The sequence below is a fragment of the Octodon degus genome, unplaced genomic scaffold (assembly GCF_000260255.1).
Source record: "Octodon degus isolate 3935 unplaced genomic scaffold, OctDeg1.0 scaffold00084, whole genome shotgun sequence".
Lineage (NCBI taxonomy): Eukaryota > Metazoa > Chordata > Mammalia > Rodentia > Octodontidae > Octodon > Octodon degus.
In genome coordinates this window covers 8661522-8674981 of record NW_004524660.1, presented here as the reverse complement: position 1 = coordinate 8674981, position 13460 = coordinate 8661522, and the positions used below count along the sequence as shown (strand labels likewise).

Genomic DNA, 13460 nt, shown 5'->3' with positions numbered 1-13460 from the left:
GAGATGGCTCAGTGGAATAAGTGCTTCCCTGGCAAGCGCAAGGGCCTGAGTTCAATCCCTGGTTCCACCAAAAAAAAAAAAAAAAAAAAAAAAAATTCTCAAAGATTTTAGTATTATTTGAACTGTGTATCTCTCAAACAGATACTTAATCCTCAGTGTTCATCAATCTAAATGCTGACACTGCTCACATAATGACCTTCAGGGGCATAATTTTTAATGAAAAGGAATTGTGAGTGGATTTAATCTCTTTTATAACCACAATGTATTTTACACTGTTACATTTATGTCACAATTTGAATTACTATTACATATAATAGTATATGTTTATATATAATAGTATATATTTAGTACATGTATACTATAAACTATTTGCCATGTAACATATGCACAAAGTATGATACATGTATGTTTGGTGCATGTGACATGTGTGTGTGTGTGTGTATGAAGATGTTAAAGCCTGATCTGTCTTTGTAATCAGTATTAGTTAATTCAACATTTTTAATGTAAGACTTCTGTCAATATAAAGTGGGCTATTAACATTCCATACACAGGGACAGGGAGACAGCCCCACAGTAAAGCACCAGCCTGGCAGGCACACGGACCTGGGTTGGAACCCCAGGGCTGCACCCCGGGCCAGGCCCGCCAAGCCAGCCACCAAAACCAGGTGTGGTGGCACACACCTGTGATCCCAGCGACGAAACAGAAGGTTCATCATGAGTCAGAGTTATGTAGCGAGACCCTGCACCAAATACGTAAGTTTAAAAAAATCCATATAATATGTACATTTTCAGGTTTTATTTTCATTATTTTTGTATTTTAGGGAAGGGTCTACAGGGTGTTCAGGATCTCACTACTAGACTGGGCTCGCAGTGACCCGCCTGTTTACAGCCTCCCAAGAGCTGGGATTGCAGGTGTGCTACCGCGCCCAGTCTCAACTGTCGTCTCAGCATGCCACAGGGGCGGGGCTGGCACAGCAGGCCCGGGGATCAAAGAACCCCTGGCCCTTGAACCTATTGGAAGCACTTTAATCTGCTCAGCTATTTGGCCCGTCTTATTTTCAGGTTTTAAAATTATAAATTGTTAAGCTGTGTGATTTTTTCCAATAAAGGCAGGAAGCTACCTCTAGTAACAAATTCGTATTAAAATTCTATGGCTCTTTGATATGAATTATATAATGTCTAGTGCCTTAAGAAAATACACATTTATTTCCAATTTTTCAGTGTATACAACCTAAGTATTGTGAGCTAAAAATGATCACTAAAATTTCCTACTTGTTCAATACAATCGTAATGTTGCCACTTTAATATACTGATCAATATTCTATTAGGAAGTACAGTATTATTATTTCTCTGTCACATTCACTGAAAAAATGTGCTAATATGTTAAACACTGACCACTGCTACTTCTGCAGTGAAATGTTATGGCACGGTTGTTACTGGCTTACAGTGTAAAGCACTACTCAACTAAATCTGCTAGTTTAGCTGGTGATCACTTAAGAGTGAAGCATTAATTTCCAATGTTAAGGCCAAACAAGTTATAGTTTAGTACAAGATTATTGGCATTAGAATAAATTTTCATACCATTAGAATTTTACTTTAGTGAAGACCATGGATTACTGTACAATACAGACAATCAGATAAGCATGTGAGTCTATCTAGATCTAACACAGAAAACAATTTCACACATTTTGTTAAAGAGCTTTCAGTAAGTTATACTATGTTTTAAAAGAGGAAAATCTGCATATTAATGTTAGATTGTGCTGACCTAATGTTGATGTTTCAACTTTATTAAAATAAATATGAATAGCTCTGTAAGTAATTTGTAGTTATCACAGTGCTTGTGTCATTAATAATTCATCAACAGTCTTCTAATTTTATTCATAAAGTGAATAGAACAGCCTAAAAATAACTAATCATATTTGTATAAATTATTTTTAAAAAAGGATGACAGAACATACTGAAAATTTTGATAAGATTATTTTAAACAACTCATCAAAAATCAAAAAGGGGGCACCTCCCTTTTCTAATAACACCAAAGTAAAATATAATGCAGAGAATGACTCAAGTAAATATTATCCTAATCTCTCAGCATTCAAGTGTATTGCGTAATCCAGGTCAGTAGCAGAAACTTAGAGCCATCTTGCTGCCTACTTGCAACTACTATAACCTACCTGCTTCCCCAGAAACACCTGTCCTCCTGCACTTCGCTAGCCTTTGTCTTGGCACTCTGTTTTATCACTTACGTTTGAATGTAAACTTAAGTTTTAAGTGTTGTGCACACTACATAAATGAAGTAGCTACTACTCCATAGGCCCTCGTTCCAGACTGCATTCTGCATGATACATACACATTACAGGTGTGTGGACTGTATACACAGGCACGGTGCACACCTTACGATGCGATTACGTCCCAATACGCCCAGGACAAATCACAAATATCATTAGCTGACAATGTATGCATTATACTGAGTGCATTGAACACAACGGTCTAGCAGCAGCTCTCACTGAAATGACTGATCGTTCCCACCATAGCCTCGTGGCTGACATCAGGAGTGAGCATAATACTGTATAGTAGTGCTCAGAGCAAAGACCGCAATTTGGAAGACCATCTCTGCTGAATTCACAGTGCACTACAGTAAAGGAAAAACAATAAATGAAACATTTTAAATGAGTAACTTAGATTTTGCTAAATATTAGGTTTCTACACTGATTCAAACCTGTATACTTTTGTTTTCACGCCATGCTTTGATTTATGACTATAATACAATGCATCTGTGGTCAATAATACGAAAAACGACAGGAGCAGCGTTCTGCGTCTCCTGGGGGACATGTGCAACGGTGTGGGTAGGCATCTGGAGGCCGCAGCAGCAGACACAGCGCGCTTGAGATCACGCTAGGCAACCTTAACCACTCCTCAGCAGCGCTACTCCTGCACTGACAACTGTGTATTTTAAAAATCCCTGCAGTTATTTGAAACATCATTTCCAACACTGTCAAATTTGTTAATTGATAAAAGATTATATATCTATTTGACTTTTACTACATATTTTTTTATTCAACATTGTTTTACATATTTAGATTGTTGAAGGATATATCTGTGAAATCTGTTTTCTCAATTTTTATTGATTTTTTTAAAAATTTGGTTGTTTTCTTCAATCACAATTTATAAGAAATACCCAAATATCCTAGAAAATCTATTGTGGCAAGTATTTTCCATATGATAACTACGTTCTTCTATTTCAATTTTTCCATATATTCTCAATAGAACGTTTCTTGTATAGGTTATTTTCTTTGTGGTTATAGGCACGTTACCAGAATTAATGACTGCAGATCATAAATTCATTCTCCAATAATTTTTGCTAAAATATGTTCTTGCTCAATCGATAATTCAGTTGGGATTGAGCTTTTGTGAATGGAGATAAACAGCCCTATTTTTTCCACACACTGTATCCATTTTCCCACCACGGTTTCTTCAACTGTCCATCCGTCTGTAACCAGCCTCCACGTGCATGCTGGAGCACTGCAAGTCAGCACATATTCACCTGCTTTTCCAGGGCTCTCGCTTTAATGAGACTATATCTACATAAAAGTACAATTATATTTTTGCAAATACAATTCCTTATTTTTTCCTTAACTCCTTATTTTCTACCTGTCTTGATGTATCTAAAAATAATTTCTTCCAAGAATGTCTTGCTCCTTTTAATCAAAAGAATGGATTAGGATGTTCAATTAGAAATATTTATAGGAAATATAGTATGATTTTCTATTCTCTAAATTTATCTGGTATTGGGCCGGGGAGATGGCTCAGTAGAATAAGTGCTTCTCTGGCAAGCGCAAGAGTCCGAGTTCAATCCCCAGTTCCAAAAAAAAAAAAAAAAAAATCTGATATTTAAATCTAAAGAAGAAAATCAGAGATTGTTGCAGTTTACTCATACTGTGGAATCTTAAATTTTGGATTAAAAATGGTAATACTTCATTGTTCTTCCAGAAATAGGTTACATATATTTTGTTCTCCATATTTTATTACAGCTATTTCTAATTTGTGACAAACATGTCTTTGCTTTTATTATAAAGGAAAAAGAGCTAAGAGTCAGGGATTAACTAATGTTCTTAAAATATATCTCACTGGCAAATAACTAAATCCAAAACTTTGGTAAGAATACAGGTATGAGATTTCCACGACATAACAAAGCACAAACGCTGTAGAAGAAGCTATAATCTCAGTTTCTGTGGGGGGCTGACTAGGGTTTCAGAAGTAGTTAATAACTAACCACTAATGCCTAACAGTTTGATGCGTTTCTCTCATGCAGCCTTGCCTGGGGAGGTCCCTGAGAAAGACTGGACAGATCATGTGCCCAAGGCAATAAGTGACAGAACTGCACTAGAAGATGGGTAATTTGACTTTACTGTTTTGTAGGCAACTGATTTTTATTCTGCACCCTATCATTTGAGGCTGTGAGAAAAAGAAAGAAGAATCAATCTGAAAGATTTTAAGAACAGTAATAATAATAACATAAAGACGCTAAAGTTCTCAAAAACTGTATTATACTTCGTAATTACTTTGTGGAATAACTGTAACAGGCTTTGGATTAAAACCCATGGCATGCCCCTCCACAGTTTCTTGTGCTCGGAAGCAGGGTCCTGAGCGGGTGGGCTCTGAGAGTATCACACTTATTAGTGGATTCCCACAGCACAGAGGCCACTGCTGCTAGGAGGTGCCCAGAAGCGGCAGGTCCCTGGGATGTCTGTGGAGGGAATGTGCATCTCCAGCTCGTCTGATCTCTCTCGGGATTCCGAGCCGCCCTGATGTAAGCAGCATTCTTCTGCCACATCCTTTCTTCCTGGAGTTAGCCAGTCAAGGAAAACCTCTGGAATGGTTGGCCAAACACATCTTTGTTCTTTAAATTGCATATGTCATTATACTTTTCTGTTGGATGGTTAAGACCAAGGTAAAGCAGGACCTACGCAACAAGAGTTGTAGCTTTTTGGTCTGATAAAGTCAGTGAAATCCCCTCAGGATTTATCCTGAGATCCTGTACCTCAGATTGTAGATCCTTTGTCAGTGTCAGCCATGTGGATGAGTCACGGCCATTGCTTGGCCAATGTGCTCTCTGTGAAAGCCTGAGAGAGTGTTCTCCATGTGACTCTCCTTAGGCACACTCTACATCATTGATCACTTTCCTCTTTGGCCCCATAATCTCCTTGATCAGAAAATTTGGGACACTACCGAGTTATATGACGTAACAGTGCAAGTTCTCATATGTCCTGAGTCTTAATTGATCTGTGTATTCAAAATGGTTAGGATAGATATATAGTTACATTCTCTTAATGAATAGAGTGATTTGTTCTAATGGTGTTTGTAAATAGGATATCATGTCCGCATCTTGTACAACAATTAACCACTAGGAAGAAAGCATGCAGTGTGTGAATTATTGAAACTGTCCTACCTATTTGATTTGAAACTGTCTCATTGCTATTTGTTTATCAATAAAATTATGGGGAAAAAATAAAAAAAACATAAAAAAAATAAATTGCATATGTCAGGTACTTTATCCCAACAATAAAAGTTAATATGACAGGTTTGGGATTTGTAGATAAAAATAAGAAAAGCAATGGCAAAATAGCACTAACTTAATGACGATTAAATTTTATTATAGGAAATATTTATTATATACTAAGTTCACTTCAAGTAAAAAGGAATGTTTGCTCATAAGTATGAACTCAAACTTAAGTTTTGCTGAGACAAAAGTAAAACCCAAAGTTATTCCATGCTCACTATGAGGATCTTCAGAGTAAATTTTTCCTAAAATAAAGCCAATATTAAAAGAGAGTAGTGCCCCTTATTGCTCTGAGGCCTCAGATTACTGAAGAGGGAATCTGACTAAGAAATATATTTTCATGTTTAAGTCATGTTTTATTCATTAATAGGCTAGACAATAGACAACAAGAGGTAGAGAAGACAATGCAATTTTATACAAATCCTGATAAAGGCAAGGCTGTAGAGATTGTTTATGAAAGCACAGCAGTTTTCAAAAGGCAGCAATCTGTGAGGACACAGAAAAACTGAACAGATGAGGCAAGTAATAAAATGAATTAATGATAGTCTCCCGACAAAAAGCCCAAGACCAGATTGTTGCACGGTTGAATTTTATCAAACTCTTAAGACCAACTCTATTCCAAAGAATTAAAAGGAAAGAAGCAGGCTGTGGTACTGTGGCTGAGGGCTGTGGAGGGAGGAGTGGCACATATGCGTGCATGCATGCATGCGTGCAGGCGTGCATGTGTCCTGCCATCAGCAGCCAGACCTCCAGGTTACTCACTATAAACCATATCCACCTGACATAAGCAAAGTTTATTTGTACTTTGACTGCTGTGAAAAGAAGACAGAAAACTCCAAAGTAAGGCTGGGGAAATATGGGGAAATGTATTCTATGGATTGTAGTACATCCTAATAAATACTTAAAAGGTAAGCTTGTAGCCAAAGAGAAAATCCACAAAGCCAAAGACGTGCACAGAGATGATGTTTTTAATAAAAAGGGATGAAACTACATTCTTGAGAAACAAGGGCAGCTCGCTATAGAAGTACAGGCCCTTCCTGAGGGCTCTGTCATGCCCAGAGATGCTCTCTTGCCAGAGTGTAACTGGCTTACAAACTGGACCGAGTCCATTCTTACTTAGTCCTGATAGCTAATCACAGTGGCTACAAATTCTAGAGAACAGGAAAGCATACTGATCAAATACTTGTTGGAAACTTCTGGTAACCGAGACGGCCTGCAATACATGCTGCATGAGTTTGGCTACAGAGGAGTCTCTTCCCAGTGGAGAGCTAGCACAGGGGCATCTGCTCATTTCGTTAGCTTCAAAGAACACATGAAGCAGCTGGACTCGCTCTGACTAAAAAAATACTATGGCACATAAGATCCTGTTCCAGGCTCCATCGTTCTAGCAACAGAACACCGTACACCTTCAGCTTGGGGAAAGGATGAGTAAAACGCCACTTCTGAACATAGAGTGACACAGGTTTCATCAGTGCCTGTTCTGTGGTGATAGCTCTGACATTTGTAATGCTTGTCAGAAAATACGGGGTGAAGATCTAAGACATTTAATAGTATTAACAAGTACAGAGGCACCACTGATAATCAGACCTGATTCTGGAAATCCTCTTTTATACTGTATTAGAGATTTTATATATTTTAGGGAAGAAGTTTCCTACTACTAAGAACTCCAAATACTACAAGTTGTTGTCATCTTATCTTAAGAGTTATTCAAGAGGATGGAGTCGATATCAATACCTTGCAAGAGATTGGAGGAGGCAGGAAACAGAAAAGGTGGAGCATTCAAAATGCTTCCTTGGCTCTGGAGGAGCTTCGCTGCAGAAGTTAGTCAGAGACCTCCTGAATTGTTCCTTCCGGTGCAGCTGTGTTGTCACAACGCTGTGTGGTAAGGACCTGGCTGCTGATCCCAGCAGAGGTCCAAGAGGGCCGGTATCAGTGCGCAGGCTCTGGCTGTGGCTGGCGTCTGTGCTCGTGTGCCCCTTGTGGCGCTGTGCAGTATGTGGTGCTTACTGTGCATGCGTGAGGCTTTCTCTGTGTTTTATGGTACATTACAGCCAACTTATTTGTTGGTTTGTGGACATAAATTATTTGTTGGTTTATGGCTTTTCTCTTTTGTTTCCAGTATTTAGGTGATCTCAGATTAGGGAGCACAGGTAACCACTGTGAAAGATAAATATAAAATAAGCTCTTCAGGACCCTATGCTAACAGATAGTAACTCAATCTGGTATTGATCTTTTCACAAGTAACAGAACAGAGAAACTTTTATATATAACTAAAGATCACAAAAAGCAGATTCGCATAAAATTATCATGATTGTGTTATGTTTACATTTAATTTGCACTTTTGTACAAACAAGACTATGTAAGGTATATTTAAAGTTTCAGTGATTTAAGTCATTTCAGTTTTCATGATTTTTATGAGAACAGAATTCCATGAAAATACTTGAAAAAAATTACAAGGCCTGTTGTCCCTTAATCAGCAGATTGTGTAAAACACAGTCTGAACAACAACAACAACAAAAAGAATTAAAAAGGAAGTACGCTCTCAAACATACTTTAAAGTTAGCATAACCTTAATAAACAAGGGAGAGCAACCGAAAAAGAAAACTAGATCAACACTCTAGATAAGCACACACAGAAAATTTCAAAAAGACCAAGCAAATGGAATCCAACAGCATGTTATCCCAAAGACGAGAGATGGTTCAACATATGCAAATAAATAAATATAATAATGATAAATACCCTGAATAAACTAGATCTAGAAAAGAGTCAATGTTAACATAACTCATGTTTATTGTGCCAAGTTAACCACCAACATTACACTGAATGGAGAAAAGCTGAAAATATCTCCTCTAAGGTTTGAAACAAAAGGATTTCCACTCTTCCTGCTCTTATTCAATATGCTACTGAAAGTTTTGGCCAGAACAATTAGGCAAGGGAAAGAAATTAAATTTACTCAATTGGAAAGGAGGAAGACCAATTAACTCTTTGTACAGATAAGATTTTATAGGTAGAAAATCCTAGTTCTCATAAATAAGACTACTCGAACAGATAAATGAATTCAATTCAAAATATCAACTTTCAAATATCAGCAGTATTCTTATACACAGATAATGAACTTTTGCTGTATGAAATTATCAAAGCAATCTCACAATAATTTTGAGGTAACAGGATATCTAGAACAAAAGATGGAACTGCCTCCCATGTTCATCTTTGGAAGAAGTAATATCATTAAAATAGCAACATTACCTAAAGTAATTTGCACACTCATTTCAATCACCATCAAAAAATCAAAGACATTCTTCTTAAAACTAGAAAAAAATCCTGATATTCATAAGGATTTAGAAAAGATAATACAGAAATCTTGAACAAAAAGATCAAACCTGAAGGTGTCACATTACCTGATTTCAAGACGTACTGTGCAGTCATAATATCCCAAAGAGTATGTGATCAGTATAAAAACACACCCAGGTTAACAGAGCAGAAAAGAGATACCAGAAATAAAATCACACATTTGGTAACAAAGACACCAAAAACAGGCCAGTGAGATAGCTCAGTGGAATAAGCACCTTTTTAGGTAAGCGCAGGTACCAGGGTTCGATCCCGGGCACCGCATGTTGTGCTGTTCCTGCCCCTGGGGTGTGCTGAGCCAGCCACTGAGACTGGCTGTGGTGATGCAAGCCTGTAATCCCAGAGCTGGGGAGGCTGAAAACAGAAGGAGCACTATGAGTCTGAGACACTTTCAGGAAAGGACAAGCTCTTTAAACTGTGCTGGAAAAGATCAATATCTACATGTAGAAGATTGATATTTTGACTCCTCCCTCTCCAAAATGAACTCAAGATGTGACTGCCCAATATATGAAAAATGTTTAGTGTCATTAGCCACCTGGGACATTTTGGTCAAAACCACAACAGGATATCATTTCATCCCTGTTAGCATGGCTATTATCAAAATGACAACACACAACACATGCTGCAAGGATGTGGAAAACAGGAACACTCACATACTGCAAATTAATACAGCCATTAAGGAGCCTCCTCACAAGATTCAGCGTCGACCTACCATTTGGTCCTGTTATCGCCTTTCTACTTCTACATCTAATGGAAATGAGGCCCATGTTCAAAGAAATACCTACACTCCAGGTATTGTACATTGCAAAGATAGGGAGCCAATGCAGATGTCCACAGACGTAGGAGTGTATAAAAATAGGATATAACATCACATATACATATGTGTTCTTCAGACATAGGGAAAACAAAATTCTGTCATTTGCAAGAAAATACATACAACTGGAGAGTATTATGTTAAATGAAATAAGAAAAACAAATACCACATTTTCTCTTACACATGGAATCTGTAAAAGCCAGACAGAATAAAGAATACTAGAGTTTCCAAAGGGGAAATGGGAGGGAGGAGACAGCAAGGCTGGGCAGCAGACACCAAGGACAGTTAGGGCGGAGCTGAGGTCTAGGCTCAAGAGCACGGTGGACTGATTGTGTCGGGTAACAGCCTATTTTATGCTAGATGAACGTTAGAACAGCTCTAATTTCCCAAACACAATGAACAAAGAGAACGGAATTAGAGAGCTGCTAATTACCCTAATATGATCAGTGGATACTGTATCCATTTGTTGAAATATCATACTGTACCTATTATTTTATACAATACTAAGTTAAAATTTTAAAAAATCTAGGTTCTACAAAAGTGAAATTTTAAACACTGTCTACTTATGTGACGTCCTCCTTCATGTAAATTCTGCTTTAAAATCTTTTTACTTACAAGAGTCTAACAATGCAAATCAATCTGTTTTATAATGATTCCCAAATTCGTTTCACTGATTTTATTTTATTTTTAAATAATTTTAGTGAGAAATACCAATAAGAAAGTTTCAAAACAGGTTAGTAGTACACTTACAATAATTAATACAGAGCACCTCCCCTACCCTGCCTACTGAGTAGGAATTTCTGCCAAGTTCCGGGAACGCCCAAAACCAGTCCTAGCCCAGGCCCGGTGAGTGTGTGGGAGAGTATCCAGCTACCCTGCGCCAGTGGGACCTATTACTGGTAACAGCCCAGTCGCAGCATGGGTGAGAGCCTCTTCCACACTCTTGGGATGCCCCCCACTACTCTGCAGCACCTCCCCCACCCCGCCCGCCCAGTAGGAATTTCTGCCATGTTCTGGGAACCCCCAGACCCAGTCCTAGCCCAGGCCCGGGGAGTGTGTGGGAGAGCTGCCTCTACCCCCTACTCCAATTTGTCCCCTTCAGGCTCAGCTCAGGACTGTCATACAGGCCTGGGGTATAACCCTGCAACTGCAATCCCTGAAGAGAGTGTAGAGAATAGAACCACCCAGGTAGTCGAGGAGCAGAAAATCTTGCCAGAGGGGCACAACAGGATCACCCCCAAGGGTAGCAGCAGGAAGGAGCTGAGCGCAGCAGGAAGGAGCTGAGCACAGCAGCCAGACCCAAGCCAGGCACAGCTGAATAAATCCAAACTCTGTAGATCTGCACGTGAACTTCAGTACGTGCTAAGGTTATAATTACAACAAAGATGTACAACGAAGGTCAGAAGACAGTGCTACACAAAATGACGAGAAGGAACAAAATGCAACCTCAGAACCCAACACCACCCATAACAAGTGCAGAGGACACTAACACAGAACAAATTGGGAATCATACAACTGAAAGCAACGAATCAACGGCTTCTGAAATAAAGAAATAGCTGCAGAAAGGTATAGAGGAACTAAGATTGGAAATAAAAAAAGGAATCCCTGAATTAATAACATCTATAGTAAAGAATCAAATGCAGAAACATATGGAGGAAACCCAATGCCCACCCAGAACAAATGAAGAAGACACTAGCTCAGTTCAAATGCATGAATTAAGAGCGTCGATAGTAAATAAGCAACAGCAGAAAGATATAGAGGAAATCAGAGTGCAATTCTTTTCTGAAATAAAAAAAGAATTCTTAGAACTCATAGCATCTGAAGTAAAGAAGCAACTACAGAAACAGGGAGGAACCCCAATCTGAAAAAAGCACTGCAGTAAAAGAATCTATAACTGCTTCTAAAGAAGATGTTGATAAAAAATAGAGGAGATTAGAAAAATGACAGATTCCTTGAATGAGCAATACAGGAAAGAAATAGATCACATGAAGCAGAGTCAAAGAGATATGGAGGAAATTAAAATCTCAATCAGAAGCTTGCAAAACCGTTTAAGTGAATGTGAAGACAGTTTCACATGTTGAAGATGCTGGTGTAGCTATTGAAAAGGTAAGAAAGGATCTCTTAAAATTGAGGATGCAGGAAAGAATAATCCATCACCTGCAAGATGATGCAAAGATGAACAATGTGAGAATAATAGGCATCAATGAGAAAGAAGGAGTCAACACAAATGACATTAAAAAAATATGGGCAGAAGTAATAGCAGAAAACTTCCCAAATATGAGGAAACAATCTAACATTCAGGTAACTGAAGCAAATAGAATTCCAAGGAACCTCAACCCAATGAAAAACACACCGAGACATATAATAGTCAAGACCCCAGAAATTCAGCACAAGAATAATCTACTGAAAGCCGCTAGAGAAAAGAAGCAGATCACATTCAAAGGAAAACCCATCAGAATTACGGCTGACTTCTCTTCACAAACCATGCAGGCAAGAAGAGCATGGAGCAGAGTACTTCAGGTGCTCTATGAAAACAATTTCCAGCCCAGACTACTATACCCTGCAAAACTCTCTTTTAAGTTTGCTGGAGAAGTGAAATACTTTCATGACAAAGAACAGCTAAAGAATTTCATGATGACAAAGTCAACCCTACACAGGCTACTGAAACATGTTCTAGAGAGGGACGAAAAGGATCAGAACTCCACGAATAAGATCAGAAGCAACCAAGTAAATAGGGCAAGCAACTAAACACAGGAGAAAAAAGAGTAAACGACAACAGGTAAACAACATGGCAAAAGTAAGTCAATAGATCGCAATTCTAACCATCAATGTAAATGGACTCAATTCACCAATTAAGAGAAATAGACCGGCTCAGTGGATTAGGAAACAAAATCCAACAATATGCCATATACAAGAAACACATTTAACTCGTAAAGACATTCATAGGCTGAAAGTCAAAGGATGGAAAACAATACTACATGCCCCAGCACCTCAGAAAAAAGCAAGGGTAGCAATCCTATTCTCAGATAGTCTCAACTTCAAACCAACAATGATCAAGCGAAATAAAGAAGGCCACTTTATACTGGTTAGGGGAAAAATTCAAGAGGAAGAGGTAACCCTCATAAATAAGTATGCACCAAACACAGGAGCACCCAACTATATAAAGCATATCTTAATGGACATGAAAAATCTAATATCCAATATCACAATTTTAACAGAAGACCTTAACACCCCCTTATCTCCAAAAGATAGCTCAACCAGACAAAAAATTAGCAAAGAAATAATAGAACTGAACCAGAGCTTGAAACAAACGGACTTGGTGGACATATACAGAGTGTTCCACCCAAATACAGCTCGATACACATTTTTCTCAGCAGCACATGGCTCATTTTCTAAAATAGATCAGATACTGGTCCATGGGTCATTCTTAAGTATATATAAGAAAACAAAATTATCCCATGCACATTATCTGACCACAGTGCAATGAAACTGGAAATGACAAAAGAAACCAGAAAAAAACCTTAAATACATGGAAATTAAATGACACCCTACTCAGAAACCAATGGATCACAGATGAAATTAAACAAGAAATTCAACAGTATCTACAATTCAATGCAAATTCAAGCACAACTTATCATAATTTATGGAATACGATGAGAGCAGTTCTCAGAGGGAAATTCATAGCTGTGAACTCACACATTAGGAAAACAGAATGAGAACAAATAAATACCCTAATGCTGCA

General features: G+C 38.2%; 1 protein-coding gene and 1 pseudogene across 1 annotated transcript in view; one reads left to right on the top strand and one right to left on the bottom strand.

Annotated features, from left to right (window-relative positions):
- Col11a1 (collagen type XI alpha 1 chain) overlaps positions 1-13460 on the bottom strand; it is a 229240-nt gene that overhangs the window by 21754 nt on the left and 194026 nt on the right. The gene's annotated exons all lie outside the window — the stretch shown is intronic.
- Positions 6262-13460, top strand: part of LOC105742932 — a 13332-nt pseudogene continuing 6133 nt past the window's right edge.